Genomic DNA, 6,000 nt, shown 5'->3' on the forward strand with positions numbered 1-6,000 from the left:
CCTCTCTCCTGAGTGTATATAGACACTGGGCAGCAGGGCTGGACTGGGAGAACAAAACGGCCCGGGCATTTTTTGGCTCAGACCGGCCCACATAATTAGCCGAGCACATCTGCCATTAAATTGACGTAACTTATGTCTTTTAAATGTCTTAAAGTAGCTCATATTAAAAGTACTTAAGTATCAAAAGTATCTGGTGTTGAAATGTACTTAAGTATCAAAAGTACAAGAACAAAAATTAAAAATGCAAAGTGCTTTTTATAGTAGGTCTATACAGACACAAAACAACCCAAAATGTTTCTCCTCAAGATTTATCTCAACTGACTGAAAAATTACAACAACAATATGAATATAATGTATAATTTTACCAATTTTGAACCCTAGATGCTGAGGTTCAAATAGTAATGGACCAGTGCATCTGAACTTCTAATTAACTATAAACAAGTGCCTCTTGTGTCTGCCCAAGAACATTAATAAACCACAGTATAACCACTATACTATAGGCACACAAAATAAGACACTATCTCTTATCCTATTCTAGAGGAAGTAAAAGTCGGAACAAGATTTCTGAAGGTGAACCTGCGGCGGGATAGACCAACCTCTCGCGCTGCACCCCCCCCCCAACGGCAAACACGCCACCGGACCTGCACATCTCAGGAGGGAGGGGGCAGCGAGTGAGAGAGAGAGAGAGAGAGAGAGAGAGAGAGAGAGAGAGAGAGAGAGAGAGAGAGAGAGAGAGAGAGAGAGAGAGAGAGAGAGAGAGAGAGAGAGAGAGAGAGAGAGAGAGAGAGAGAGAGAGGGGTGCGCCGTGGGTAGAGGCGTGCGACGCCAACCTCCGCTGCTCAAGTAACGAGCCAGTTTTGAGAATGTATTGAAAATTGAAAATGCGCGCTCACATGTCTGCCTCCACTCGCTCATCATTGTCGAGTCCTCCTCGCTCGTCTCCCGGCGCACCTGCTGCTGCTGGGCTGGTGAACCCGGCACCACATAGGTCCGTCAGTTTGGCACATTTAGCAGCCTCCACCTCCAGAGACTTCAGCTTTTTTTCCCGATGCTTCTCAGCGCCACCCGGGCGTTTTTTTACTCTTATTATCCATTAAGTTAAGTTTCTGTCTCAGCAGCAGCCAGTCCCGCGACTCCCCCCGCCAATGCCATGAGGTCCCGCCCCCGGTTTGTGTTGTGATTGACAGCACTGTTAGGGCTCTCTGAGCCTGTCAGCCCATGATTGATTGACAATGACAAACAATAGACCAATAATATGTGTCGATGCTGGCAACACACTGCCAGCCCTCTGTAGCCAATTGGCCGGCCCAATTGGAGGGAATTTAGAGAGGAAGAAGAGAGAAAAAAAAAAACAACAACATAGCGGACCAGACCGGCCCACATTGGGTCAACGGCCCACCGGGATTATGCCCGGTATGCCAGATGGCCAGTCCACCCCTGCTGGGCAGAACATCAAATAGTCACAAGGACGTTTAGGTTCAAACTAACTTACATTTCCTGATATCAGGCAGATGCAAACATTAAGTAGAATTTATCTAATTATGTTTTTTCAGGTCAATCCAACTGAACTTTGAGCATAGCTGTCAGGACAGGAGGATCTGTTACATTTCAGAAGAGCACAGTTAGATTGAATAATTTCCATGACAGTTAGGCACAGCTTCAAGAAGAGTAAAGCTCAGCACAGTGTTCCTTTGTTGCTGAAACAATGTGTTCCCTTAATTTGTAGTTGCAACTCTAGCAGAATGATAATAATGATGAAATATCTTATTTTCAGGACATCTATGAAAAGAAACTGAGCAGTGGTGGTGTCTGTTTAACTGAGGATTATGTATCAGTGGTCACATCAGGTTTGATTGTCTTATTTATTTTAATATTTTTCTTTTTCTGGGATTAATAAAAAACATAAATGCTTCTTTTAATATGTTCTCAGAGTCAACGGAAAGTCAATGAGCTGTCTCACTCCACAGCACCATAGTGCTAATTGCCCTTCTCCCTTCTCTTGTTTATTAAAGTACAGTTTGCCTTTCCTCCACTCACACAAAAATTCATACGGTGCAACTATGTGCAGCACTTTCTCTATCACACATCATTTACACACTGCAATGCAAAGTCGTCAGAGGCAATTTGGAGTACAGTGTCTTGCCAAAAGACACTTCAGCACATGGAATAGAGGCGCCAGGGATCGAACCACAAACCCTCTCGTTCGTGGATGACTTCCTCAGCCATAGCCATCCAAGTGGTCATGGTCAATGGACCTATTGTCCAGATCAGGGGTGTCTTTTCAAATCTTTTTTTTTTTTTTTTAATATGAAATAAAAAAAAAAAAAAAAGTCAAACCTCCAACCAAGTTGAAAATAACGTACAATGAAGCCTGTGTTGCTCTTGGGTTCACAGTGATGAAGGAGGACATGAGGAGAGACTAGTGTATATTTTAGGTCTGAAAACTCTCGCAGCTGACAGTATGAGACCCAACATATTAAGAAGACACTTAGAAACATTACACCCCAGTCACATGCATGTGTTATTTTTGGTTGAACTTCATTAGATTAGATTAGATTAGATTTCTTTATTTATCCACACAACGGGGAAATTCACTTGTTACAGCAAAAAGAGAAAAACAGAATTTAAATAACAGTGCCGAAGCAACAATAAAAAAGAAAGATCAAAATATATACACTACTAAACTACACATAATGAGAGTAAAAATATACAGAAAACAAAAACAACCTGCAAAACAGACACTGTGCAAAAGCAGGTACTGGGGAGAAAGTGGAGTGATGTAAGTGTTATTGTAATGAAAACAAAAGTATTATAAGTAATATTGCAACAGTAGTGACCATGATACAGAAAAAATAATTAAAAGTAAGTGACCATAATATAAATAATACTACAAGATAGTATAAAGGAAAATATAAATATTGCAATGTAACCATTATAAGTGACCATGATATAAATATAGATGTAAAGTGTTGAATATTATTGTGCATAGTAGTGATCTGAGTAAAAAAATAAAAAATAAATAAGAAAAATAAAAATACAAATACAGCTATGGTGAGAGGTTGAGTGGAGATAAAGATAATAGACAGGGACTACAACATTATCAGGTGGTGCTGGTGTTGTAGAGCCTGACTGCAGCCGGGATGAAGGACCTGCGGAACCTCTCCTTCTTACACCGTGGGTGTAACAGTCTGCTGCTGAAGGAGCTGCTCAGGGACCCCACATTGTCATGTAGGGGGTGAGAGGTGTTGCCCATGATGGACGCCAGCTTGGCTAACATCCTTCTGTCCCCCACTTCCTCAATGGAGTCCAGAGGACAGTCCAGGACAGAGCTCGCTCTTCTTATCAGTCTGTTGAGCCTGCTCCTGTCTCTGTCCGTGCTACCCCCCCTCCAGCAGACCACAGCGTAGAAGATTGCTGAAGCCACCACAGAGTCATAAAAAGTCCTGAGGAGAGCCCTGCACACTCCGAAGGACCTCAGCCTCCTCAGCAGGTGGAGGCGGCTCTGGCCCTTCTTATAGAGGGCATGTGTGTTGTCGGACCAGTCCAGTTTGTTGTTGAGGTGAACACCCAGGAATTTGTAGTTCTCCACCACCTCTATGTCCAATCCCTGGATGTTCACTGGTGTTAAGTTGGATGCTTTTTTCCGGAAGTTCACGATCATCTCCTTCGTCTTGCTGGTGTTCAGCTGAAGCTGGTTGAGCTCACTCCAGCTGACGAAGTCTGTGATGACTGCCCTGTACTCCAGGTCATTCCCCTCAGGAACACATCCAACGATGGCTGTGTCATCTGAGAACTTCTGGATGTGGCAGTGGGTGGTGTTGTGGGTGAAGTCGGAGGTGTAGAGGGTGAAGAGGAAAGGGGAGAGCACCGTACCCTGAGGGGCACCTGTGCTGCAGAGCACCACGTCAGACACACAGTGATGGAGCCTCACATACTGTGGTCTCTTGGTGAGGTAATCCGTTGTCCATGCAGCCAGGTGTTGGTCCACTCCCACGTTCTCCATCTTCACTTTGAGCAGTGAAGGCTGGATGGTGTTGAATGCACTTGAGAAGTCAAAAAACATGACCCTCACAGTGTTCCTGCTGTCCTCCAGGTGTAGCAGGGATCTGTGCAGCAGGTAGGTAACTGAGTCATCCACCCCAATCCCAGGCTGGTAAGCAAACTGCAGGGGGTCCAGCTGTGTGCCCACCAGCAGTCGTAGGTGTCTCAGGATAATCCTCTCCATCGTCTTCATCAGGTGAGAAGTCAGGGCAACTGGCCTGAAGTGGTTAGGCTCCTTGGGGCGCGGCGTCTTCGGCACCGGGACCACACAGGAGGTCTTCCACAGGGCTGGGACTTTCTCCAGGCTCAAGCTTAGGTTGAACAAATGCCTGATCACACCACAGAGCTGGTCAGCACGGTCCTTGAGCAGTCTTGGGCTGATACCATCCGGGCCCGGGGCCTTCCTTGCCTTGATCTTCTTGAGTTGGCTTCTCACCTGATCATCTGTTATAGAGAGGGGGGTGGAGGATGACTGGGGTGGGGGTGTGGGGGTGAGGAGTGGTGAGAGTCTCAAGGGGGGATGATGATCTGGAGATGGGGTGGGGGTTGGCTGGTGGGGGTCAGGTGTCGAAGGTGGCAGGCTGAGGAGGGGAGGGGGAGGGGGGGCTGGCCAGGAGAGGTGTGAAGAGGGGGCAGGGGGGGGGGAATCAAATCTATTGAAGAACAGATTCAGTTCATCTGCCCAGTCCTTGTCCCCGCTGGGTTGTTGTCTTCCCACACCTTTTCCGTGGCCTGCAATGGTCTGCAGCCCTCTCCAAACGTCCCTGGCGTTGTTCTGCTCCAGCCGCTTCTCCAGTTTCTTCCTGTAGCTGTCCTTCCCCTTCCTGATCATCAGCCGGAGTTCCTTCTGGACTCTGCGCAGCTCCTCTTTGTCCCCCGATCTGTAGACCCTCTTCTTCTCGTTCAGCAGGGCCTTTATCTCGGGGGTCACCCAGGGTTTGTTGTTGGGAAAACACCGTACCAGCTTGGAGGGCACAGTGTTCTCCTCGCAGAAGTTAATATAATCCGTGATGCAGTGGGTCATGCTGTCAATGTCAGTGCCACGGGGGCTGCAGAGTGCCTCCCAGTCTGTAGTCTCGAAGCAGTCTCTGAGCCTGGCACTGGTCTCCTCAGACCACTCCTTAACAGTCCTCTTCACAGGTCGTTGTTTATTCACCACAGGGGTGTAGTCCGTGACGAGGTGAACGAGGTTGTGATCCGAGCGACCAAGCGGGGGGAGGGAGGATGAGGTGTATGCATCCTTGATGTTTGCATACATTAGGTCCAAAGTTTTATTGTCTCTAGTGTGGCAGTTCACGTACTGGGTGAAGGTGGGAAGAGCAGAGGACAGAGGGGCATGGTTGAAGTCACCGGAGATGAGGAGGAGGGCTTGGGGGTGCTGGCTTTGAAGATGCGAGATAACTGTGTGGATCCGATCTGAAGCTACAGCAGCGACCGCCGAGGGGGGGATGTACACAGTCACAACAATAACATGTGAAAACTCCCTCGGGAGATAGTATGGCCGCATGCTGACCGCTAACAGCTCCAAATCTCTGGTGCAGAGCATCTCCTTGACGCTGGTGTGTGCCGGGTGGCACCATCTATCGTTAACCAACACAGCGATCCCACCTCCTTTCTTCTCATCGTCGTTGTAACAAAGTGATTCTAATTTAATTTATTTTTTCTCTATTTTTGAAAAAGTAGCCTACAGATTGATGGAGGAATGTAGTGATAAATGTCACCAAAAGTACTTATAAATAAAGTTGAATTTAAGCAAAGTTGCAACAGATTAACAAAAAAATAAAGCCTGTTTCAATATATCTGTTTCCTTCCATCATTTTTGTGGAAATCGTTGTTAATGATTATTGCGAGAAATAATTAAAATTGATGTGATCAGACATTCTCTTGACATATATTATTATTATTATTAAAATGTGATCTTTGCAACTTTGTTAGTCAGGAAGTTTGTATCAAACAAGT

The sequence above is a fragment of the Limanda limanda genome, chromosome 4 (assembly GCF_963576545.1).
Source record: "Limanda limanda chromosome 4, fLimLim1.1, whole genome shotgun sequence".
NCBI lineage: Eukaryota > Metazoa > Chordata > Actinopteri > Pleuronectiformes > Pleuronectidae > Limanda > Limanda limanda.